This window comes from Bos grunniens, chromosome 11, assembly GCF_055505025.1.
Source record: "Bos grunniens cultivar Pamir isolate PY7600 chromosome 11, Bosgru_T2T1.0, whole genome shotgun sequence".
Taxonomy (NCBI): Eukaryota; Metazoa; Chordata; class Mammalia; order Artiodactyla; family Bovidae; genus Bos; species Bos grunniens.
Window position 1 is genome coordinate 94,241,212 of NC_141175.1, and position 26,498 is coordinate 94,267,709.

Here is a 26,498-nt window from a genome sequence, read left to right on the forward strand (position 1 = left end):
TTTTCAAATATTTACGATTTTTGAAAATCTTTTTATTTTTGGAACTTTATTGACTGATTAGAGAATGCAACATGTAAAATGCCTTCTTTAAAATACTTTTCCATTGTTCAGTTTATTTTTTTTTTCAAGAATACTTATTTATTTTGACTGCACTGGGTCTTCATTGCAGCGGGCGGGCTTCTATAGTTGTGGTATGTGGGATCTTAGTTCCCCAACCAGGGACTGAACCCCTGCCCCCAGCATTGGGAGCGGAGTCTTAACCACTGGACTATCAGGGAAGTCCCCAGCCGTGGTTTATTTTATTTTTTAATTGCAGTGTAATTGCTACAATGTTGTGTTACTTCCTGCTGTATAGTGAAGTGAATCATCTATTGTTGTTCAGTTGCTAAGTCACATCCAACTCTTTGTGACCCCATAGACTGTAGCACATTAGGCTTCTCTGTCCTTCACTATCTCCCAGAGTTTCTTCAAATTCATATCCATTGAGTCGGTGATGCTGTCTACTAACCATCTCATCCTCTGCTGCCTTCTTCTCCTTTGGCCTTCAGTCTTTCCCAGCATCATGATATTTTCCAGTGAGTCAACTCTTCGCATCATGTGGCCAAATTATTGGAGCTTCAGCTTCAGCCTCAGTCTTTTCAATGAATATTCAGGGTTGATATCCTTTAGAATTGAATTGACTGGTTTGATCTCCTTGCTGTCCAAGGGACTCTCAAGAGTCTTCTCCAACACAGTTTGAAAGCATCGTTTCTTAGACACTCACCCTTGTTTATGGTCCAACTCTCACATCTGTATATGACTACTGGAAAAACCATAGCTTTAAACTATATGGACCTTTGTCAGCAAAATGATGTCTCTGCTTTTTAATACACTGTCTAAATTTGTCATAGATTTCCTTCCAAGGAGCAAGTGTCTTTTAATTTCATGGCTGTAGTCACCGTCCACAGTGATTTTGGAGCCCAGGATAATAAAATCTGTCACTGCTTCCACCTTTCCCCCTACTATTTGCCATGAAGTGATGGGATCGGATGCCATGATCTTTGCTTTTTGAATGTTGAATTTCCAGCCAGCTTTTCCACTCTCTTCTTTCACCTTCATCAAGAGGCTCTTTAGTTCCTCGTCACTTTCTGCCACTAGAGTGGTATCATCTGCATAGCTGAGATTGCTGATATTTCTGCTGGCATTCTTGATTCCAGCTTGTGATTCGTCCTGTCCTGCATTTCATATGATGTATTCTGTATGTAGCAAAGAGTCGGACACGACTGAGCGACTGAACTGAACTGAATTCTGTATGTAAGTTAAATAAGCAGGGTAACAATATACAGCCTTGTCATACTCCTTTCCCAATTTTGAACCAGTCAGTTGTTCGAAGTCCAGTTCTAACTGTTGCTGAGTTCTGAGAAACCCAGTATAGGTTTCTCAGGACACAGTTATAGGAATTAGCTGTATGTACACCTATATCCCCTCCCGCCTTGGTTTATTTTAAATGACATAGCTGCTTGAGTACTTTTGCCCTGTAGGTTTCTTTGCTTTTCATAGAGAAGAATGGAATTACTAATTGACAGAATGTGTGCCATATATTTAAGAGTTTTGGTGCAAACTGGCTACAGAAACAGAACAAGAATTTCTTGGCCTAGGGGTTTTCTTATTTGTTAATTTTTTTCTACAGGCTTAGTTTAGAAGAGCTGAACAGTTAGCTCCATTTTGAGCTGAGTTTTCTTAGAACAAGGGCAGTTTGGATGACATGAAGTTAGGAGGTAAGGCCATTAAAAAAAGCAAAATAAAAACAACTTAGGCTTTTTTAGATGCAACTGGGTGTTCTGGGAAGTTAACCAAAGTTTTGTAAGAGTGTTAAGCTCCAAACAAAGAAGGGAGAGATTTTTGTGTAAAAAGACTACTGTTTGCTAGTTTTGCTAAGAATATAGATTGATGTTCATAAGACTTAAACCTTATGATGGGTTGGGGAGGGCGTTTGGAGGGGAAGTTGTCCCAAACTGATTGCCTGTGGACCACTTGTTGGACTGTAACAGTGTTTTATGTTTAGGATTAGTTGCCAACACTTTAAAATAAATAAAGCAGATTCAGACTTCCCTGGTGGTTCACTGGTTAAGACTGTGCTTCCAATGCAGGGGTCATGAGTTTAGTCCCTGGTTAGGGGACTAAGGTCCCACATGCCATGATGAGGCCAAAAGAAAAAAAAGCAGATTCACTCACACACACCCCCTGCATTCACACACACACACACTACACATACACCAGTCTGCATTTCCAGTGTTTAAAGATTCCATGAAGGCTGAGATTACTTTAATGTGCTGCTGCAATAGACTGGAGCTGGGGTGTGCCTATCCCTTTTAGAAAGACACCTCCCCTTGGATGTCTCCACCATTCCCTTTTGCCCCTAGTTTCGAGGCTAAGTGTCAATAGTCAGTTATCCTTTGTCCTTGTGCTACTGTTTTTTCACTGTAGTTTTAAGAAGGAAGGACAGTATATTTTGAGTCCACTTTTCTCTCAAAAGTAGGGAAAGAAAAAGCCATTTTGATTATTAAAAAAAAAGAGATTTTTGTTGTAGAAATGCAGAATATTACTGTTTTAGTATGCAAAGTATATCTGTATCAAAAAAGCACAAATTAAGATGCCATTTTATTTTTTTAATTTCAAAGGAGACTTTATTTTTATTATATGTTTATTTTGCTGGGTCTTAGTGGCAGCATATGGGATCTTCAGTCTTCATTGTGGCATGCAAACCCTTAGTTGGGGCATGTGGGGTCTAATTCCCTGACCAGGGATTGAACATGGGCTTCCTGCATGGGGAGCACCAAGTCTTAGTCACTGGACCACTGGGGAAGTCCCAAGATGCCATTTTAAAACCAACCATAGGTAGTAAGCAACATAACTAGTATATGGAAAAGTTACAATAGGGCTTGTTTTTGAATGTGAAATAAGGGACACTACTACAATATGTAGCTATTTACGTGGTAAGAAAAAAAGTTCCTGGGCATCAATACCATATAGCAATGGTAGGTTCCTAAAGCAATGCCTGTTGAGTAGGGCAGAAATTATGTACCTCAAAGAGAAAAAAAGTAAACGTAAATATCATTGGAAATACTGTTTCATAGCATACTGAAGATATGACCAGGTAATATTACAAATTTAAATCATTTGTGGCATTTTTGATTTAAGCTCATGAAAATACATAAAGAGATAATATCACATAGTTAACACGTCTAGTCAAGGCTATGGTTTTTCCAGTGGTCATGTATGGAGTGAGAGTTGGACTGTGAAGAAAGCTGAGCGCCAAAGAATTGATGCTTTCGAACTGTGTTGTTGGAGAGGACTCTTGGGAGTCCCTTGGACTGCAAGGAGATCCAACCAGTCCATTCTGAAGGAGATCAGCCCTGGGATTTCTTTGGAAGGAATGATGCTAAAGCTGAAACTCCAGTACTTTGGCCACCTCATGCGAAGAGTTGACTCATTGGAAAAGACTCTGATGCTGGGAGGGATTGGGGGCAGGAGGAGAAGGGGACGACAGAGGATGAGATGGCTGGATGGCATCACTGACTCGATGGATGTGAGTCTGAGTGAACTCCGGGAGTTGGTGATGGACAGGGAGGCCAGGCGTGCTGCAGTTCATGGGGTCGCAAAGAGTCGGACACGACTGAGCAACTGAACTGAACTCATTTGTGATGCCTGAAAATTTTCATGAAGACATTTTGGATTTGTTGCCCATGAAATGGCAATATCAAGTGACTCTTACATATGTTAGAAAAGTCTGTCAAAATTTAATGTAAGTGTATAAAAATATATTAGCTTGGTTATAGATAGTGCTCCTAGATTAGTGAATAGTTGGGGTTAGCATTGGACCATGTTAAAAAGTCAAGGCCTAGATTTAATAAATTGTTTATTGCAGATTTTACTAGGAATAATTTTTAATTATTAAATTAAATTTTTAATTTGCTTAAAAAATGCAGCCAAGATAGTAATGATCACCATAAATTGGATAGTAATTCCTGAACTTCAGATGGTTCAAGACTTTGAAGAATTTATGGTATGCATAAACCTAGTCTTCAATGTATAGTTTAGAGATGACAGTGCTTTTTTAAATGGTTATAAAAAATCAATCTGTACTTGCATCCAAGGGAAAATCTTTCCTCTCAGTTTACCAGTGATGAATGACTCAACTATTTGGCTTTTTTGGTTGGCGTTACAGCTCATCTAACTAGTCATCTTAAAAAAAAGGATTATTTTTACAAGGGCATTCAAAAGGCATGCCATATAATTCAGCTCTCCTATTTGTAGTAAATATATATATATATATATTTGGCAAACTTTTTTTTTTTTTTGGCTCTGCAGCAGTTCCTGGACCAGGGATCCACATGCACCCCCTGCAGTAGAAACACAGAGTCTTAACCAGTGGACTGCCAGGGAAGTCTGGCAAATATTTTTTCAGAAATAGTCTGGATCACTGTCACATACTAAAGTTGGTTTCCAAAAGTGAAAATTGTGGCCTTACTGTCATTCCCCCAATTATGGAATTTAAGACTGAATTCTAAGAGATTTTTTGATTTTATACTTTATGAAAATGAAAAATTAATTTTTCAGTTAATAACAATAAGGTGAATGGATGGCTACAAGTGAAAGTATTCATTTATTTATTTGAATGTGCTGGGTCTTAGTTTCGGCATGCGCGATCTTTAACTGAGGCGTGTGGATTCTAGTTCCCTGACCAAGAGTCGAACCTGGGCCCCCTCCATTGAGAGTGTGGAGTCTTAGCCACTGGACCACCAGTTATGTCCCCCAAATGAAAGTATTAAAAGCTAAATTTTATAGCATCGGAGCATTAGAATTCTGAATCCTAAATTCAGAACTCACTATGCAAAGCTTCATGTTTGTTTGAAAGTACCTGTGTTTAAGAGGTGTTGTCTTCTTTTATGAAAATCAGTTTAAAAAAATATACTGGATTCAAGGGCTGAGCTCTGTATTATAGGTTGCATGCTAACTACATTGACATCTTGGTAAAGGGTAAAGGGTGTCAAGGTTTTGGTTCTAGATCAAAAATATATGAGCTGCAAGAAAATTTTAATAATTGTTTCTCTTTTAATTTGTTTTTTATTTCAGTTTCAAATTTATAATATCTAATACCATAATTGCTTGCATTTATGTTACATGCCTAAATCATGGTTCATTAAAAGTAATGTTTAATTCTATTTCTGGTGTTGAACTTTCTGTTATCTTGATCTCTTCAATTATTCATGTTCTAGCTTGTCCCCCATGTGTGTCGCACGTCCCCAGTAGGGGTTGGAATTTGTGACTCTTGTCATAGTTGAAAGGTGAAATGTTAGCTATGTCCTTGGGGAAGATGGCAATGAAAATACGGTGATCACATCATTCTAATTAATTACACTGTTATCACGTTTTCTTAACTTAGGCATTAAATCTATTTGCATGATGGTTTGTTTCATGGTGGCAGTTTTAGGGGATGAAAATTGAGCATTTCAACATTGTAAGTATATATTAGACAGCTCAGTATCATGGGACCAGAGCTTTTCCCTTCACCCCTCTCTCACCCCCTGTAGAATCTTCAGTGGGAGTTCCCTGTGAAAACTTCTAGGCAAAGCATTAAAAAACAGCACCCATAAGCTTTGATAGGATCAGAGACCCCACCCAGACTCAGTTTAGACAGGTAATTCTGTTCAAGTGAGGAACCAGAGGCTGTGCTACTTATGTTTTGTACTAACTCCTGAGATACTGTCATTGCCTCATTGAAATTCTTTGGTTTGGGATCAGATGCATGTAGTCTGTGAGAAGCTGCCTGGTACTCCCCTCTCCCTGGCAGCGCTATCCTCCCCTTGGCTCTGATGCTGCTACAGCTCTGCCTTCTCAATTGCTTGCTGTGTATTGCCTTTTCATAGAATTACAGGCTTGAAAGACTGTAGTAATGCTTTTGACCACAGAAAAAAAGTTTTTTTCTAGTTTATAAACTGGCCCAAGGAAAACAGAGAAAAAGAGAATGATGGGAAAAGTTCTTCTAGCGGGGAGGGAGGACGGCACGCGGGCGTCGGCGTGGCCCTTGCGCTCTCCCTTTCCTTCCCAATAAAAAAAAAAAAGAAAAGTTCTTCTAAATCTTAAGTAATTTGTAGGTACTGAATTGTCACTGTTAGTATTTCCCTTTTTCTTCCCTAAAGTTCAGTATCTCTTTGGGTGTTTACATTTTAATTTTGCTGAATGTTTAGGAAAAAATCTATTTATTTAAGAAACGGCAATTTCAAAGGGTGAAATGTCAGCTCTTCACCTTTCTCCATACTCCCTTTTGACCTTCTTTGGGGTCAGATAGGTATGACAAGAATATGTTTCTGGATCTTTTCTTCAGTAGTTCTCAAATGTGGTCCCTGTGCCAATAGTTTCCTGTACCGCCTGGAAACGTACTAAAAATGCAAAATCTTGGGCCCCATCCCAAACCTACAGCATGAGAAACACTTGGGGCCTATGTCGGTAGCAATGTGTGATGATCGTGGCATATGCTAAAGCTTGAGAACCACCACTCTAATGACTTGAATTATATCTCTGTTAGCTTTGTACATGGAAACCTATACAAGTTTTAAAACTCCTTTAGTGTCTTCATGCTTTCCTGTCATCGCTTTGGGAGTCTGGGATAAAGTATATATTGGAGTGAACTGGGGACCTTTACCCTAGCTGGCTGGGACTTGTTTGGTTGTTGCAGTCAGTGAACTGCCTTGAATGACAATTACTGATTGTTGAGGTAACGGGTGAGATAGAGATGCCATGGGTACTTTCAGAAGAAATCAGATCTGGCATCCCAGGAACTAGTGACCTGGTTCTGAGACATGGCCAAGACCAGTTATTCTCATCTTGATTAGTGGCGGTAGTTTAGTCACTAAGTTGCCTCCAACTCTGTTGCGACCCTGTGGACTGTAGCCTGCCAACTTCCTCTGTCCATGGGATTTCCCAGGCAGGAATACTGGAGTGGGTTGCCATTTCCTTGTCTTCATTAGCTAGTGTGTGTAATTCACTGGAGAGAAAAAAAGTCTGAGTATACAACTTTGCATGTGAAATCGTGTGTTCAGTTTCTTTTTATTGTGGTAAAATATGCATAACATGAAATCTACCATTTTGAACATTTTTAAGTATACGCTTCAGTGACGTTAAGTACGTTCACACTGTTGCACACCTATCATCACTATTCAGCTCCTGGACTTCTCCATCGTCCCACACCAAAATTCAGCACCTATTAAGCAGTAACTACCCATTCCTCCCTCCGTGGAGCCCCGGACGACCACTATTCTACTTTCTTTCTCTATGAATTTGACTATTCTAGGTTCCTCATGTAAGGGGAAGGATACAATTTTTGTACCTTTGTGTCTGACTTATTTCACTTAGCATAATGTCTCCAAGGTTCATCTAGGTTGTAGAAGGTATCAGAATTTCATACGTTTTAAGAGCCAAATTCCATTATGTGTATATACCACATTCTGTTTATCCATTCACCTGTGGGTAAAATTTGGGTTGTTTCTACCTTTTGGCTCTTGTGAATCGGTGTACAAATATCTGCTCAAGTCCCTGCTTTCAGTTCTTTTGAGTATATACTTAGAAGTGGAATTCCCAGATCATATGGTAATTCTCTGGGCTTCCCTGGTGGCTCAGATGGGAAAGAATCTGCCTACAATGCATGAGACCCAGTTTTGATCCCTGGGTAGGGAAGATACCCTGGAACAGGGAATGGGAACCCACTCTGGTATTCTTGCCTGGAGAATTCCAGGCAGAGGAGCCTGGCAGGCTACAGTTCTTGGGGTTGCAAAGAGTCATTTAAGTTACTCAAAATCAACTGATTCGTGGAGGTAAAGGAAGAGAAATATGTACTATTGAAGAGGGCCGGAGGGACTGCTGTTGCCTTTTTCTCACTTTGTGAATATGCAGTCCATTCTGTAACAGTCTGTGGAAACTGTGTAAATAGTTTGAAGGGTCGCAAAGAGTCAGATACGACTGAGCGACTGAACTGAACTGACCATTTATAAAGAAGAGTTATGCATGATTCAGGAGGCGAGACAAATGAACAATAGTGGTATTTTTACACTTTGGGGCAGGAATATTAGTTTTAAGGGAATGTCTCACCCATCGCAGGATTTTTATTTATTTTTGTTGAAGTATTGTTGAGGATGAGATGGCTGAATGGCATCACCCACGTGATGGACGTGAACTCGGGCAGACTTCAGGAGGTGGTGAGGGACAGGGAGGCCTGGCATGCTGCAGCCCGTGGGGTTGCAAGTAGTTGGACACAACTGGGCGACTGAACACGTAGACACATTGATTTATACTGTGTTGGGTTCTGCTGCATAGCAAAGTGCTTCAGTTGTTTGTGTGTTGTTTTTAGTCACTGAGTTGTGTCTCTTTTGCAACCCATAGACTGTAGCCCGCCAGGCTCCTCTGTCCATGGGATTTCCAGGTGAGAATATTGGAGTGGGCTGCCCTTTTCTCCTCTAGGGGATCTTCCCCACCCAGGGATCTTCTACAGATCTCCTACATTGGAAGGCAGATTCATTACCATTGAGCCCCCAGGGAAGCCCCTCAGTTACGTACACACATTCTTTCATTGCAGGATTTTTAGTATATCTGACCCTTGGCTGTTAAATGCCAGTAGTTCCTGAGTTATTGAATCTATCAAAGAACCACTCCTACAGATCTTCAAACATGAGTGGGTAGGGCAGGGGTTAGGAGCATTCTGTCTTGGTTTGTGAACACTAGAAAAGCAAAAGAGGAAGAACACAAGAGGTCATAAAGAAAGAAAGTTGAGTGAAGAAGCATTAGAGGAACTGACCACCTGGTCTTTAGGACTGGTTGCACAGAACTGTGAATGCTGTATTTGAATAAGGAATTTTCAGAGATTATCTTGACCATAAGGTGGACAAGCAGGTGAGTTGGGTGCACTCAGGTTCTCTCGGAGGTTTAAGTTGGGCTCTCAGTTGCCAACACCAGGGAGCTGGCATGAAATGGACATGTGTCTAAGAGACTCTACAGTCTTCCCCTCTGACCCTCACACAGGAGTGTTCCCCTGGGACCTGCACTGGTCTTGTCTTGCCGGGCCCACCCTGTTCCTTCTTGCTCTCAGAGGAAGGGAAGGGGAAATACCCTTGAGGGGGGAGACCATCCTTGAGGTGAAGAAATAGGTTAGTGACTAATTTAAGAATTCTGATTTGATATAAAGTGTTACTGGAGTAACTAAGGAAACACAGAATGAATTCTGCATAAAGAACTGTTTTGACTGTTATAACCGGAAAGTTGCATAGGTTTCCCTTCAGGAGGGACTTGGTGGGACAGCTTTCCTTTCTGGTTTTGGGCATGGCCAGCCTTGGTCTAGAAGTTCAGTAATAGACTGGATTATGCCCAGTTTTGGTCTCCACACTTTTAAAAAGGTATAAATTCAGGAGTCCATAGAAGGGGATCAAAATTTTTCCAGAACCCCGCTCAAAGGTTTAAATTTTTCAGTAGCAATACTACAAAAGACCACAAGATGGCAACAAAAGAACTCGAAAATGCCACTTTTTTTTTTTTTTTAAGTAGATTTGGAAGAGGTGAGTAACAGACCAGATGTTCCTTGATGAAAACAAGAAAAAGAGTTTAAGAATGCATATACTTTAAAACTTACAGAATAATCAAAATGCTTGCTCAGTAGATTTTTTTCAGAGTAAATTTGTGCTTGCTTATTGTTTAGGTAAAGGATTTCATACATGTTAAAAGACAGTATTGTGGTGTCACCTGTGAATCTAAAAAAACACCTCAAACTCAGAGAAACATAGAGTAGAAAGTGGTTTCCAGGGACTGGGGGTGGGGGGAGCAGAGGATGAGTTTGTTAGATGGCATCACTCACTCTTTGGACATGAATTTGAGCAAATTCTGGAAAATAGTGGAGGACAGAGGAACCTGTTTTTGATGTGCTACAGTCCATGGTGTCACAGAGTCAGACATGACTTAGCAACTGACTAAGCAACATAACCACATCTTTATCCATTCCTCTGTCAGTGGACACTTAGATTGCTTCCATGTCCTGGCTGTTGCAGATAGTGCTGCAGTGAACACTGGGGTCCATGTATTTTTTTGAATTATGGTTTTCTCCAGATGTATGCCCAGGAGGATGATTGCTGGATCATATGGAAACTCTGTTTTTAGTTTTTTGAGGAACTTCCTTGCTGTTCTTCATAGTGGCCACAGCAATTTACATTGCCACCAACAGGGTGGGAGGGTTCCCTTTTCTCCATCTCTCACCAGCATTTGTTATTTGTAAGTCTTAATTTCTTTAGGATCAATTTCTAGATATAAAATTGCTATATTCAGGATGAAGACATTTTTAAAAAAAGGTTTTGTTAAGGTAAATTGTCTTCCAGAAAGATAGCATCCCCATTGATATTGAATGGGAAAGCTCATTTCTTTTCCTTAGGAATAGGCCTTTCTCTGTTAAGCTCCTTCAGTCAATTTGACTGTTTCGGTCTTGACCTCTGTCTTTAGGCATCTTCAAGGTGGGGAGGCACAGCTTATCTTCCTCTTGTCCACAGTCTGCATCCCAGAGACTGGCTTACTACCTTGCGGTATATACCTTTGTCTCACTAAGAGTCATTTGGAGTGGGCTAGAGGAGGCCCGGAATGGCCTTGACTCATCACCTGTCCTGTTTCTGTGGCTCTTTTTGGATCCTTATCAGATCTCCCATCATGTCTCCTTCTGCACTTTAGATTTTTTTTTTTCCTAGGCTGTGCTGGGACTTCACTGGGGTGTATGGTCTTCTCTCTAGTTGTGGCTTGTGGGCTTAGTTGCTATGCGACTTATGGGCTCCTAGTTCCCAGACCAGGGATTGAACCTTGCATTGGAAGGTGGACTCTTCCCTACTGGACCACCAGGGAAGTCCGTCCTTTACTTAGCATGCAGGAGAAGCTTTTGCAATGTAGTAAGGTTAGTATATCTGACTCGCACTATTTTGGGATTTGTGTCTAGGCAATAAAGGCACCTCTTTGCAAGGCTATTTATGGTGTTTACTGTATGTTTTCAGATAAACCAATTTGACTGAAGCTTGTTCTTTCCTGCCATAAATAGTCAATTATATGACAGGATAGTTTCTGACTTCGAGATACAGAAAAACCAATTCAAACAAATTCATTGTTTTACCTAGCAGCAGTAGAGTGGGCTTCAACCTGGTAAAACTCAGCAGTGACTCATTTATGTCATTATTGCTGTTGTTGTTTAGTTAAGTCACGTCTGACTCTTTTCTGATCCCATGGACCCCATCAGGCTCCTCTGTCCATGGGATTTCCCAAGCAAGAGTACTGGAGTGGGTTGCCATTTCCTTCTCCAGAGGATCTTCCTGACTCAGGGGTTTCTTTACTGCTGAGCCACAAGGAAGCCCTGTGTCATTATAGAACCCAGGTTTATTCCTCTCTTCATCTGCTATTATCTGCAGAGGCTTCATCCTAAGGCTGCCTTCTCATGGTGGCAGGGGAGCTGCCAGTAACTCTGGAGAATACCACAGACTTCCTTGGTGATTTCTTGGAATAGAGGCAGGGAGGATCTTATTCTACTAAAATGAAATAAATCTTTGAATTTGTTATAGTATTGCTTCTGTTTTATGTTTTGGCTTCTTGGACTGAAGGCATGTGGGATTGTAGCTCCCCGACCGGGGATTAAACCCGTATCGCCTGTGTCGGAAGGCGAAGTCGTAACCACTGGACTATCATGGAAGTCCCCTCACTTTTAAAAAAATTTTATTTTTATTTATTTGGCTGCACCCGGTCTTAGCTGTGGCAGGTGGGCTCTCCAGTCTTCAGTGCGGCATGCGGGGTCTTTAGTTATGGCATACGATCTCTTAGTTGCCCCAGGCCTTCTGCACTGAGAATGTGGTCTGAGCCACTGGACCGGCAGTGGAGAAGTCCCTGAATACTGTGACCACGAGAATGGAATATTCTGATTGGTCATGTGTCTACTATGGGGTGTGTCGGCAGCAGGGAGGTGCAGGTCAGCCACATATAAACTACTTAGAAGTGGTTCCCTTCTGGAAAAGGGTTTGGTTACTGGAAGAAGGCAGGAAAATGCTGGGAACGCAAAAACAACAGTTGCTCACTATGATGGAATTTTATTAATAGCAATTCAGAGGAGGTTACTTTGACTAGAGCAATGGCCTTCAAGTTGTGGTCCCTAGACCTACTGAATCAGAATCTCTGAGGATGGGGCCATCAGTCTGTGTTTTAATAAGTTCACCAGGTGATTCTGATACAGGTGAAGTTTGAGGTCCAGTGATAAAGAGGTTTCCCTCAGGAGCTGTGGAAGTGCAGTGGACTCTCAGTTAATTCTGGGTATAGGGGGATTTCTTATGGGAGGCCTAATATTGTTGGGTCCTAAAGTAGGAGGCAGACCTCACTGTGTGAGGAAATTTCCATTTCATTCTCTCTAACTTCCTGTTCTTCTTTTTCACTGAAGCCTGTGAAAGCCTTCCACTGTCAGTTTACCATATTTATCCTGCCTCTTTGAGCCACTGTGACTCATCTTTTCTTTCTCCTAGAATATCCTTTTTTTTTTTTTTTTTTTGTCGTCACTGATTTAAACCCTGTGTGTGTGCTCTGTGCTAAATCTCTTCAGTCGTGTCCGACTCTTTGCGAGCCTATGAACTATAGCCCGAAAGACTCCTCTGTCCATCGGATTCTCCAGGCAAGGATACTGGAATCCCAACCCGGGCATTGAACCCACATCTCCTACACTGGCAGGTGGATTCTTTACTGCTAGTGCCACCTGGGAAGCCCTAGCCATTCTTGAAGGTTCAGTTTAAACTTGTCTCTTTTCCAGGAAATCTTACCTGGTAGTCTCAATTTTCATACATTTTAATGATTCCTTGTATACCAGGTAGCACCGTGGTAAGTACTAGAATTGTCTAAATGAATTATACTATTTGGTTTAAAGGATATATATATGCATATTTTTGGAAAAGGCAATGGCACCCCACTCCAGTACTCTTGCCTGGAAAATCCCATGGACGGAGGAGCCTGGTGGGCTGCCATCTATGGGGTCACACAGAGTTGGACACGACTGAAGCGACTTAGCAGCAGCATGCATATTTTTAAAGACACTATTAGAATGCCCGATAAAAAAGGCTCTGCTGCTGCTGCTAAGTTGCTTCTGTCTGACTCTATGCGACCCCATAGATGGCAGCCCACTAGGCTTTTCTGTCCCTGGGATTCTCCAGGCAAGAATACTGGAGTGGGGGGTTGCCATTTCCTTCTCCAATGCACAAAAGTGAAAAGTGAAAGTGAAGTCGCTCAGTTGTACCAGACTCCTAGTGACCCCATGGACTGCAGCCCACCAGGCTCCTCCATCCATGGGATTTTCCAGGCAAGAGTACTGGAGTGGGTTGCCATTGCCTTCTCCAAAAAAGGCTCTACCAGTTTACATAGTCACCACCTTATGAGGATACTTAGTTTCCTACATTCTCCTCATCAGTATAGACACCATCAGTCTCTCTAATTTTTGCCAGTCTGAAAAATGAACTATATCTCTTGTTGCTGTTTTAATTTGCATTCCTTTGACTTTTACTATACCTGAACATCTTTTCTTTGTTGCCTATTTGCATTTCTTCCATATCTTTCTTGTTAATATAATACCTGTGTCAGTTTGTGCTTTGTCAGAATATCCTAGAATGAGTGACTTATAAACAACAAAAATTTATTTCTCACAGTCTGGAAGCCCAAGACGTGGTTGCCAGCATAGTCAGATCTAGTGGTAGGTTGCAGCTCCTATCTTCTTGTATCTTCACAGAAAAAGAGCAGAAAAAGAGCATAGAGCTCTCTGGGATCTCTTTTTTAAGGGTTCTAGTTCCATTCATGAGAGTTCCACCCTCATGACCTAATTACATCTCAAAAGCCCCACCTCCTAAAACCATCACATTTGGGATTAGGATGTAGATTTATGAGTTTTGGGGGCTGGGGAGGGGGCTGGGGGGATGAGTGGGGAGGAACACAAACACTTAGGACATAAAATATTCTAAGTCCATTAGTTTTTTTAAATTATGATAATAGTAAGTGGTAATACTTGTATTATGAAAATAATAAAGTAATAACAGAAAAAGTGATCTTTTTCTTTTGGTGTACTTTTTTTTTTTTTGCGTTTTAACCCACTCCAGTACTCTTGCCTGGAAAATCCCATGGACAGAGGAGCCTGGTAGGCTACAGTCCATGGGGTCACGAAGAGTTGGACATGACTGAGCGACTTCACTTTCACTTTTCACTTTCATGCACTGGAGAAGGAAATGGCAACCCACTCCAGTGTTCTTGCCTGGAGAATCCCAGGGATGGGAGCCTGGTGGGCTGCCATCTATGGGGTCGCACAGAGTTGGACACGACTGACGTGACTTAGCAGCAGCAAAACATATACAGGTTTATGTAACTGCCACCATAATCAGAATAAAGAACAGGTTTTGGACTTCCCTGGTGGTCCAGCAGCTGATTCCACACTCCTAGTGCAGGAGGCCAGGGTTCAATCCTTGGTTAAGGAACTAGATCCCGCATGCCACAACTATTACAAAATCAGGTGCAGCCAAGCAAAAAAAGAAAAGAACAATTTCATCATTCCAAAAACTCGCTTGTGCTAGCCCTTTGTAGTCATACTTTTCCTCACCCATAACTTCTGACAACTACTGATCTGCTCTCCATAACTATAGTTTTGTGGCTTTGAGGATGTCAAACAAATGAAATTGTATAGTTAGTTCAGTTCTGTTCAGTTGCTCAGTTGTGTCTGACTCTTTGGGACCCCATGGACTACAGCACGCCAGGCTTCCCTGTCCATCACCAACTCCTTGAAGGTTGCTCAAACTCATGTCCATCGAGTTGGTGATGTCATCCAACCATTTCATCCTCTGTTGTCCCCTTCTTCTCCTGCCTTTGATCTTTCCCAGCATCAGGGTCTTTTCAAATGAGTCAGCTCTTTGCATCAGGTAGCCAAAGTATTGGAGTTTCAGCTTCAACAACAGTCCTTCCAATGAACACCCAGGACTGAGCTCCTTTAGGAGGGACTGGTTGGATCTCCTTGCAGTCCAAGGGACTCTCAAGAGTCTTCTCCAACACCACAGTTCAAAAGCATCAGTTCTTCGGCGCCCAGCTTTCTTTATAGTCCAACTCACATCCATACATGACTACTGGAAAAATCATAGCCTTGACTAGACAGACCTTTGTTGGCAAAGTAATGTCTCTGCTTTTTAATATGCTGTCTAGGTTGGTTATAGCTTTTCTTCCAAAGAGCTAGCGTCTTTTAATTTCACAGCTGCAGTCACCATCTGCAGTGATTTTGGAACCCCCCAAAATAAAGTCTGTCACTGTTTCCATTGTTTCCCGATCTATTTGCCATGAAGTGATGGGACTGGATCCCATAATCTTAGTTTTTTGAATGTTGAGTTGAAACTGTATAGTATGTAACCTCTTATGGCTGGATTCTTTCACCTAGCATGATGTTTTGAATTCTGTCAAGTTGTTTCATGTATTTGTTCCTTTCTATTGCTGAGTAGTGTTCATTGTGTAGATGTACTAAAGTTTGTTTATCCATTCATCCATTGAAGAACCTTTGGGTTGTTTCCAGTTTGGGACTGTTACAAATAAATCTGCTATGGATATTTCTATACAGTTTTTGTGTGAACATAAGTTTTTATTTCTCTAGGGTAGATCTCAGGAGTGGGATTATTGGGGCATACAGTAAATGCATTTAGCTTTACAAGAAAGCAGCAAACCATTTCCTAGAGTTGGCTGTATCATTTTGCATACCCACCGCAGTGTATCATATTACCCTACTGCCTTTGCCACAGCTAATTAAATCAGGGGTGAGTGCCTTAGACTTGTGAGTAGACTAGCATGAGAACTCTGCAGCAAAGAGGATAAGAGCACCTCAAAAACTGAATTTGAGATTCTCAAAAAGAAGAGAAGCAAAAGCCAAAGTAGAAGCAAAGCACAAACCTAGAAATACTGAGTCACCTGTGGTAGACTTATTAAGTAGGGAACAGTAAGTGCCTGTTTCAGAGGGAGTGAAGAGATAAATCAGCAGAGCTGCTATTGGATCATGAACGATGAAAAGCTCATAGCCCATTGTTCCTTGAAAACTGACCTGGCTGCTGACTTGAAGACTTACACCTTTAATTTTTTTTCTTTTCTGTGTAGCCTTGAACTCTCATTAGTTATGAAGGGAACTTTTAATATAAAAGCTTCATTGAGATATAATTCATATACCATAAAATTTATCCATTGAAACTATTCATTGTTTTTTGTATATTCGTAGTTACATACTCATAACCACAATCATTATTAGAAACATTTTCATTACTTCAAAAAGAAGCTCAATACCCGCAGCAAAACAGCCTTTCTTATTATGGGGACCAGGTATAGTTCCTGCTCATCCCTAAGTGTAATAGGTTTACTTTTCTTGCATGCCTATGAACATATTCAAACAAGACAGTCTCAGCTTATGGCCAGAACCAGGTATCAACCTACATTCTCAAAGTTGAAAAGCTTATCTCCCACATGTGATTGTTTACTCCTGTGGGGTCCCGTGTGATGTCCTCCTTCCCAGGCTATAAGTATTAATAGTAAGTGAAAGCAAACTGCTCTCAATCTCATTTTTCCAGTGTTGGTTGTCAGGTGTTCAGTCATGCCCTTAATCCTAAAATGGGCATTCCAACTTCATGAATAGGGCAATGAAGAAGGAAATTAAAACAAGCGCCCAATAGTAGATTTGAGTAGGCAAATCAGCACACTTTAAAATAGTTATTTCAGATTTTCCCATCAGAGGAGCAGGAAGGAAAAAAAATATATAAAATTTTTTAAAAGAACAAACCCTAAGAGGAATGTGGAACAGCATCAGACATACCAATATATTACAGGAATCCCAGAGAGAGAGAAAAGAGAAAATATGAAAGAAGGACATTTTGAAGAAATAATATACAAAAACTTTTCAGATTTGGTGAAAGACATACAATTACACATCCAAAAAGTTTAATGAATTCCAAGCAGAATAAAAGAGATCACTGGAAGACACAATATAGTCATATTGTTAGAAGAATAAGACAAATCCTGAAAACTTCCTTGTAGATTTCTCTCATCTACAGAAACGAGGCAAGAGAGAAAGGGCCTATCTTGTACAAGGATGCCTCAGTAACAATGACAGCCAGTTTCTCTTCAGAAACCATATTGGCTGGAAGGCAGTGGGATGACTTGCTAATGTGCTAAAAGAAGAAAATGTCAACCAAGAATTCTATATCTGGTAAAACTATCCTTAAAAAGTGAAAGAGAGTCATGTTCCTTCGACTGCCATTGCTGCCATCCCAGGAAGATGGAAGGTGGGAGAAGAGCCTGTGTCACTTGTCACTCAAGTCCTCCAATTGTTACCCCAAAGAGTTTAGGATAGTTAACCTATGCCAAGCTTGTTAGCACTCCAACTCTGATCCAGAGTTGATCCAGGATTGCATCCAGTGCAGTGTCTACGTCATCAGTATTCTCTTTGACTGGAGAGAGCTCTACAGTATTTAATGGGGCCCAGAATGTGTGTGTCTCAGCTAATCCAGTGGGAGTTTCCAACTACAGCAATAAGCAAAGACATTAATCAGTCAGTCAGTTTAGTCGCTCAGTCATGTCTGACTCTTTGTGATCCCATGAATTGCAGGACGCAAGGCCTCCCTGTCCATCACCAAAGTGATGGTGTTCACTCAAACACCCGGAGTTCACTCAAACTCATGTCCATCGAGTTGGTGATGCCATCCAGCCATCTCATCCTCTGTCGTCTCCTTCTCCTCTGCCCTCAATCTTTCCCAGCATCAGAGTCTTTTCCAATGAGTCAACTCTTCGCATGAGGTGGCCAAAGTACTGGAGTTCAGCTTTAGCATCAGTCCTTCTAATGAACACCCAGGCCTGATCTCCTTTAGGATGGACTGATTGGACCTCCTTGCAGTCCAAGGGACTCTCAAGAGTCTTCTCCAACACCACAGTTCAAAAGCATCAATTCTTCGGCACTCAGCCTTCTTCACAGTCCAACTCTCACATCCATACATGACCACAGGAAAAACCATAGCTTTGACTAGACGGACCTTTGTTGGCAAAGTAATGTCTCTGCTTTTCAACATGCTATCTAGGTTGGTCATAACTTTGCTTCCAAGGAGTAAGGGTCTTTTAATTTCATGGCTGCAGTCACCATCTGCAGTGATTTTGGAGCCCCCAAAAATAAAGTCTGACACTGTTTCCACTGTTTCCCCATCTGTTTCCCATGAAGTGATGGGACCAGATGCCATGATCTTCGTTTTCTGAATGTTGAGCTTTAAGCCAACTTTTTCACTCTCCTCTTTCACTTTCATCAGGAGGCTTTTTAGTTCCTCTTCATTTTCTGCCATAAGAGTGGTGTCATCTGCATATCTGAGGTTATTGATATTTCTCCTGGCAATCTTGATTCCAGCTTGTGCTTCTTCCAGCCCAGCGTTTCTCATGATTTACTCTGCATATAAGTTAAATAAACAGGGTGACAATATACAGCCTTGACGTACTCCTTTTCCTATTTGGAACCAGTCTGTTGCTCCATGTCCAGTTCTAACTGTTGCTTCCTGACCTGCATACAGGTTTCTCAAGAGACAGGTCAGGTGGTCTGGTATTCCCATCTCTTTCAGAATCTTCCAGAGTTTATTGTGATCCACAGCCAAATTTATTGACACAAGTGTTACAACAGAAGGAATATCTGGTTCTGGTGCTGGTATTGAAACAGTCTTTGGTGGCCTTATCATTAGATATGACAGAAACCCTTCATGAAAGAAAAACAGTTCTCATATGCTATTCTTGGACTTGCCTTGTCTGAAGTGCTGAATCTCTTTTGTTTGGTGGTTTCTTTCTTGATTTTTTTTTTTTGCCTTGCAACAGAAACTACTGCTTAAAATGTTTTAAATTTGTATTAATAACACATGTAACTGTGTAGCTTACTGTGACTCTGAAAACTGTAGTGTTGGTGTTCTGGAAATGTATGTTATTTCCAAAGTCATTTTATTGAAGGTAAAAACAAAAGACAAATGAAGGAGAAATGAGGATATTCCCAGATAAACAAAAACCAAGAGAATTAGTTATTAGTAGACATGCCCCATAAGAAATGATAATGAAAGTCCTTCAAGATGAAATGAAAGAGCTGCTGCTGCTGCTGCTGCTAAGTCGCTTCAGTCGTGTCCGACTCTGTGCAACGCCATAGACGACAGCCCAGCAGGCTTCACCGTCCCTGGGATTCTCCAGGCAAGAACACTGGAGTGGGTTGCCATTTCCTTCTCCAATGCATGAAAGTGAAAAATGAAAATGAAAGAGCACTAGACAGTAACTCAAAACTATATGAAGAAATAAAGAAAAATAGTAGAAGTATTGACAAAGGTAAATGTAAAAGTCAATATTATTGCAAGTTTGGTTTGTAACCTTTTCTTCCTATATGATTTAAAAAGTAAACCTATGGTGTTAAGTAATAACTATAAATCTATATTAATCGGCATGCATTGTATAAAGATGTTCCGTTCATTTCAGTTCAGTCACTCAGTCGTGTCCGACTCTTTGAGACCCCATGAATCGAAGCACACCAGGCCTCCCCTTCCATCACCAACCCCTGGAGTTCACCCAGACTCGCATCCATCGAGTCAGTGATGCCATCCAGCCATCTCATCCTCTGTCGTCCCCTTCTCCTCCTGCCCCCAATCCCTCCCAGCATCAGAGTCTTTTCCAGTGAGTCAACTCTTCGCATGAGGTGGCCAAAGTACTGGAGTTTCAGCTTTAGCATCAGTCCTTCAAAGAAATCCCAGGGCTGATCTCCTTCAGAATGGACTGGTTGGATCTCCTTGCAGTCCAAGGGACTCTCAAGGGTCTTCTCCAACACCACAGTTCAAAAGCATCAATTCTTCGGTGCTCAGCCTTCTTCACAGTCCAACTCTCACATCCATACATGACCACAGGAAAAACCATAGCCTTGACTAGACAGATTTTTGTTGGCAAAGTAATGTCTCTGCTTTTCAACATGCTATCTAGGTTGGTCATAACCTTCCTTCCAAGGAGTAAGCGTCTTTTAATTTCATGGTTACAGTCACCATCTGCAGTGATTTTGGAGCCCAAAAAAATAAAGTCTGACACTGTTTCCACTGTTTCCCCATCTATTTCCCATGAAGTGATGGGACCATATGCCATGATCTTCGTTTTCTGAATGTTGAGCTTTAAGCCAACTTTTTCACTCTCCACTTTCACCTTCATCAAGAGGCTTTTTAGTTCCTCTTCACTTTCTGCCATAAGGGTGGTGTCATCTGCATATCTGAGGTTATTGATATTTTTCCTGGCAATCTTGATTCCAGCTTGTGCTTCTTCCAGCCCAGCGTTTCTCATGATGTACTCTGCATATAAGTTAAATAAACAGGGTGACAATATACAGCCTTGACGTACTCCTTTTCCTATTTGGAACCAGACTGTTGTTCCATGTCCAGTTCTAACTGTTGCTTCCTGACCTGCATACAGATTTCTCAAGAGGCGGATCAGGTGGTCTGATATTCTCATCTCTTTCAGAATTTTCCACAGTTTATTGTGATCACACAGTCAAAGGCTTTGGCATAGTCAATAAAGCAGAAATAGGTGTTTTTCTGGAACTCTCTTGCTTTTTTTGATCCATCGGATGTTGGCAATTTGATCTCTGGTTCCTCTGCCTTTTCTAAAACCAGCTTGAACATCAGGAAGTTCACGGTTCACATATTGCTGAAGCCTGGCTTGGAGAATTTTGAGCATTACTTTACTAGCATGTGAGATGAGTGCAATTGTGCGGTAGTTTGAGCATTCTTTGGCATTGCCTTTCTTTGGGATTGGAATGAAAACTGACCTTTTCCAGTCCAGTGGCCACTGCTGAGTTTTCCAAATTGCTGGCATTTTGAGTGCAGCACTTTGACAGCATCATCTTTCAGGATTTGGAATAGCTCAACTGGAATTCCATCACCTCCACTAGCTTTGTTCGTAGTGATGCTTTCTAAGGCCCACTTGACTTCATATTCCAGGATGTCTGGCTCTAGGTCAGTGATCACACCATCGTGATTATCTGGGTCATGAAGATCTTTTTTGTACAGTTCTTCTGTGTATTCTTGCCATCTCTTCTTAATATCTTCTGCTTCTGTTAGGTCCATACCATTTCTGTCCTTTATCGAGCCCATCTTTGCAAGAAATGTTCCTTTGGTATCTCTAATTTTCTTGAAGAGATCTCTAGTCTTTCCCATTCTGTTGTTTTCATCTATTTCTTTGCATTGATCGCTGAGGAAGGCTTTCTTATCTCTTCTTACTATTCTTTGGAACTCTGCATTCAGATGTTTATATCTTTCCTTTTCTCCTTTGCTTTTTGCTTCTCCTCTTTTCACAGCTATTTGTAAGGCCTCCCCAGACAGCCATTTTGCTTTTTTGCATTTCTTTTCTATGGGAATGGTCTTGATCCCTGTCTCCTGTACAGTGTCACAAACCTCATTCCATAGTTCATCAGGCACTCTATCTATCAGATCTAGGCCCTTAAATCTATTTCTCACTTCCACTGTATAATCATAAGGGATTTGATTTAGGTCATACCCGAATGGTCTAGTGGTTTTCCCTACTTTCTTCAATTTAAGTCTGAATTTGGCAATAAGGAGTTCATGATCTGAGCCACAATCAGCTCCTGGTCTTGTTTTGGCTGACTGTGTAGAGCTTCTCCATCTTTGGCTGCAAAGAATATAATCAATCTGATTTCAGTGTTGACCATCTGGTGATGTCCATGTGTAGAGTCTTGTGTTGTTGGAAGAGGGTGTTTGCTATGACCAGTGCATTTTCTTGGCAAAACTCTATTAGTCTTTGCCCTGCTTCATTCCGTATTCCAAGGCCAAATTTGCCTGTTACTCCAGGTGTTTCTTGACTTCCTACTTTTGCATTCCAGTCCCCTATAATGAGAAGGACATCTTTTTTGGGTGTTAGTTCTAAAAGGTCTTGTAGGTCTTCATAGAACGGTTCAACTTCAGCTTCTTCAGCATTACTGGTTGAGGAATAGACTTGGATTACTTGATATTGAATGCTTTGCCTTGGAAATGAACAGAGATCATTCTGTCGTTTTTGAGATTGCATCCAAGTACTGCATTGCGGACTCTTTTGTTGACCATGATGGCTATTCCATTTCTTCTAAGGGATTCCTGCCTGCAGTAGTAGATATAATGGTCATCTGAGTTAAATCCACCCATTCTAGTCCATTTGAGTTCGCTGATTCCTAGAATGTCGACATTCACTCTTGCCAACTCTTGATTGACCACTTCCAATTTGCCTTGATTCATGGACCTGACATTCCAGGTTCCTATGCAATATTGCTCTTTACAGCATCGGACCTTGCTTCTATCACCAGTCACATCCACAGCTGGGTATTCTTTTTGCTTTGGCTCCATCCCTTCATTCTTTCTGGAGTTATTTCTCCACTGATCTCCAGTAGCATATTGGACACCTACTGACGTGGGGAGTTTCTCTTTCAGTATCCTGTCATTTTGCCTTTTCATACTGTTCATGGGGTTCTCAAGGCAAGAATACTGAAGTGGGTTGCCATTCCCTTCTGCAGTGGACCACATTCTGTCAGATCTCTCCACCATGACCCGCCCATCTTGGGTGGCCCCACGGGCATGGCTTGGTTTCATTGAGTTAGACAAGTCTGTGGTCCTAGTGTGATTAGACTGACTAGTTTTCTGTGAGTATGGTTTCAGTGTGTCTGCCCTCTGATGCCCTCTTGCAACACCTACCGTCTTACTTGGGTTTCTCTTACCTTGGGCATGGGGTATCTCTTAATGGCTGTTCCAGCAAAGCGTAGCCTCTGCTCCTTACCTTGGACGAGGGGTATCTTCTCACAGCCACCCTTCCTGACCTTCAATGTGGGATAGCTCCTCTAGGCCCTCTTGCGCCCCTGCAGCCACGGATTGCTCCTCCCGGCCGCCGCTCCTGGCCTCGGGCATGGGGTTGCTCCTCCCGGCCGCCGCCCCTGGCCTCGGGCGTGGGAGTGTGGGGTAGCTGTAGTTGGTGACAATAACAACATAAGGAGGGTGGAGCTGTAAAGAATTTTTTAATATAATCTACATTGAATTGGTAGAAAGTCTATTTTATCTAACTAATACTAATATAGCCTCTTCAGCTTTTTATTATTGGTAATATTTAATATTTGCTTGATATTTGTTTCCCATTCTTTTACTTTCAACCTAATTGTTTCAATGAGTCTGTAGTGTATGTCCTGTAGACAGTATATATTTGAACATACATTTGTATCTATTTTGATGATCTCTGCCTTTTGATTGGATTCTTTAATCCATTCACTAATATTATTTATATGATGGATTTATGTCTATTTTACTTTTAGTTTTCTATTAGTCTCATAACTTTTCCCCTTCTGTTCTTCCTTTATTGCTTTGCTTTGTATTATGTAGTTGTTTTCCTAGTGTAACATCTTCATTCTTTTAATAATCTTTTTCTTTATGTAGATTGTTTTGAATTATTTTCTTAGTTCTTGCTCTAGGGTTTACCATGTACATTTAGACTTTTCAGAGTCCATTCAGGTTTGTACTGACTTTGTAGTTATATTTAAAAGCATCACTCTTATAGAGTACTAGTGCCTTGTCCCCTTTTCAGTGCTTTAAAAATAACATTATATATATATTACATGTGCCAAAATACAGTGTTATAAATATTACTTTATATAATTTTATGTCTTTTAGGGAAGCTGAGAGAAGAAAGGAGAGCAAGTCTATATTTATAGAATTTACTATAGTAACCTTCTTATTTACCACTTTTGGTTCTCTTCACTTGTTCCTGTGTTTTCAAGTTACCACCTGGTGTCATTACCTTACTGAAATACAGATTTGCTTTCATTCATTTTCTTCTATTATTATCAAAATGGATTACATTTCTATGTGTTGTAGGTCAGCCATACAATTATATAACGGTTCTTTTATAAGTTGATTTTTAAATCACTTAAGGGAACAAAGGAAAATAAATATTTATACTGTCTTTCATAATTACCTTTACTGGTGCCTTTCCTTTTCCTGAGGATTTGAATTACTGTCTGCAGTCTCTTGTTTTCCACCTTAATAACTTTGTTTAGCATTTCTTGTAAGATAGGTCTTCTTGCAACAGATTCTCAGTTTTTATTTTGAATGTCTTTATTTTACTTTCATTTTGGAAGATATAAGATTTTTGGTTGACAACTTTTTCCCTGTAACACTCGAGTGTGTTATTCCACTGTCTTTTGGCCCCCATTGTTTCTGATGAGAAATCAGTATGCCATGAGTCATTTTTGTATTGCTGCTTTCAAAATTCTTTTTTGTCTCTGTCTTTTAACATATTTACAATGATATGCTTGTATGTGGATATATTTATATTACTTGGATGAGCTTCATGGATGTGTTGACTAAATGTTTTTCATCAAATTTGTGAAGCCATTGGACATTATATCTTAATTTTTTTTTTAACTGCTCCTTATCTCCTCTCTCTTCTTCTGGTACTTCCATTATGCATATGTTGGTGCACCTACTGGTATCCAGCATTCTTCTGAGGCTCTGTTCATCTTTCTTCAGCCTTTTGTCTCCTGTGTTCTTTGAGTTGCATAATTACCACTGGTCTATCTTCAAGGGGCTTCCCTGGTGGCTTGTGGTAAAGAATGCACCTGCCAGTGCAGGAGATGTGAGTTGGATCCCTGGGTTGGGAAGATCCCCTGGAGAAGGAAATGGTAACCCCCTCCAGTAGCCTAGGAAATCCAATGGACAGAGTAGCCTGGCAGGCTATAGTCCACGGTGTCACAAAGAGTCAGATACAACTTAGCCACTAAACAACAATAACAGCAACAATGACTGTTGTCAAGAGAGCTGACTCTTTCTTCTATTAGTTCAGATCTGTTATTGAACCCCTTTAGTTAACTTGTCATTTTACTTACTGCACTTTTTATCCTCCACAATGTTAATGTAAGTTTTTTTAAAAAATTACTTCTCTCTGTTTATTGACATTCTCTACTTGTTGCAATTTTGTCATACCCTTATCTACTTCTAGCATGGCTTTCTTCAGCTCTTTCAATATGTTTATAATGATTATTATGAAATCTTGCTAAATCCAACACCTGGACCCTCTCGTAGCCAGTTTCTGTTGCCTATCTTTTTTCCTATGTAAGAGTCAGGCACACTGTCCTGTTTCTTTGTATGTCTTGTAATTTTTTTGTTGAAAATTAGACCCTCTAGATAATATATTGTAGTGAATCTGGATACTGATTAGCCCTCTCCCCAGGGACTTGTTTGTTGCTATTTGTCTACTTAATTGTTTAGTGACTTAACTATTTTAGTGAAATCTATTGCCCCTGTAATGTTCAGACTCTGTACGTGCTCCTCAGAGGTTGTAGCCTTCAGTGTGCACAGATTGCTCTGCGATGACAGTGTTTCAGCAGGGCTCACTTTGTGTCTTTCCCTGATCTCTCTGTTAAGCTGTCTGCCTCTATTGGTATCACACCCAGATTTTAGGCTGATTTTTCTGCTGTTTCTGTCTGTACCCTGGGACATAAATTTCTTTGTAGTTTGGTCCAATTAAATTTGGCCTCCTTTACTAACGTACTTTTTTGAGACTAGTCTCTTGACATGTTTTCTGTCCCTAGAAGGCTATTTTAGCTTTTTTCTTTCACTGGTTCTCTCTGTTAAACTTGCTGACCTAACAGTTTAGCTTGCTGTTATTATTGAAGCTATCAGACTTCCTTTTAATTTCTTAACTCAATTTTTCTATTATTTTTGAGATAATAGAAAAATTGGCTTAGGCTTGAACTTCTCTATACTGTTTTAAATAAAGTCATTTCCTCTTAGGAGAGATTAAGAGCTCTCTGTTGTTATGGCTGCCTTTCTACCTGGGCAAAATTTCTGAGCCACTGTGCCAGAGCAGGTGTTAGGGACAGTGGCCCACTTCTTTGGAATGACAACCCTGCTTAAGAGCAGATCACTGGGTGAGGCGGTAGCCTCTGGTCTTCCTGGAGTCGAGTCTCTGTCCTGCCAACAGCTTGAAGGAAAGTGAAAGTATTAGTCACTCAGTCACGTCTGACTCTTCAGGACCCCATGGACTGTAGCCCACCAGGTTGCTCTGTGCATGGAATTGTCCAAGCAGGAATTGCCAGGTGGGTTGCCATTCCCTTCTCCAGGGGATCTTCCTGACCCAGGGATCAAACCCAGGTCTCCCACATTGCAGGCAGATTCTTTACTGTTTGAGCCACCAGGGAAGCCCACCAATAGCTTGGGACAAGGGCAATTAGGGCCACAGTATCTTAGGCCTTCTTCATCTGGGATTGAGCCTCCAATTTATGTGTGTGGTCTGGGCTTAAGAAGGGAGCCCTAAACCTCTATGCTGCACTTGCCTAAAATTTATTCTCTGTTACACAGAGTTAGGAGGGAAAAGAAATGTTGGCGGCTCATCCTTCTGGGGGTGGG

The 26,498-nt window shown here is 41.0% G+C and overlaps 1 protein-coding gene across 6 annotated transcripts in view; it reads left to right on the top strand.

The window, feature by feature from the left end:
* The window catches only part of ZNF638 (zinc finger protein 638), a 143,745-nt gene that overhangs the window by 18,348 nt on the left and 98,899 nt on the right, over positions 1–26,498 (top strand). The gene's annotated exons all lie outside the window — the stretch shown is intronic.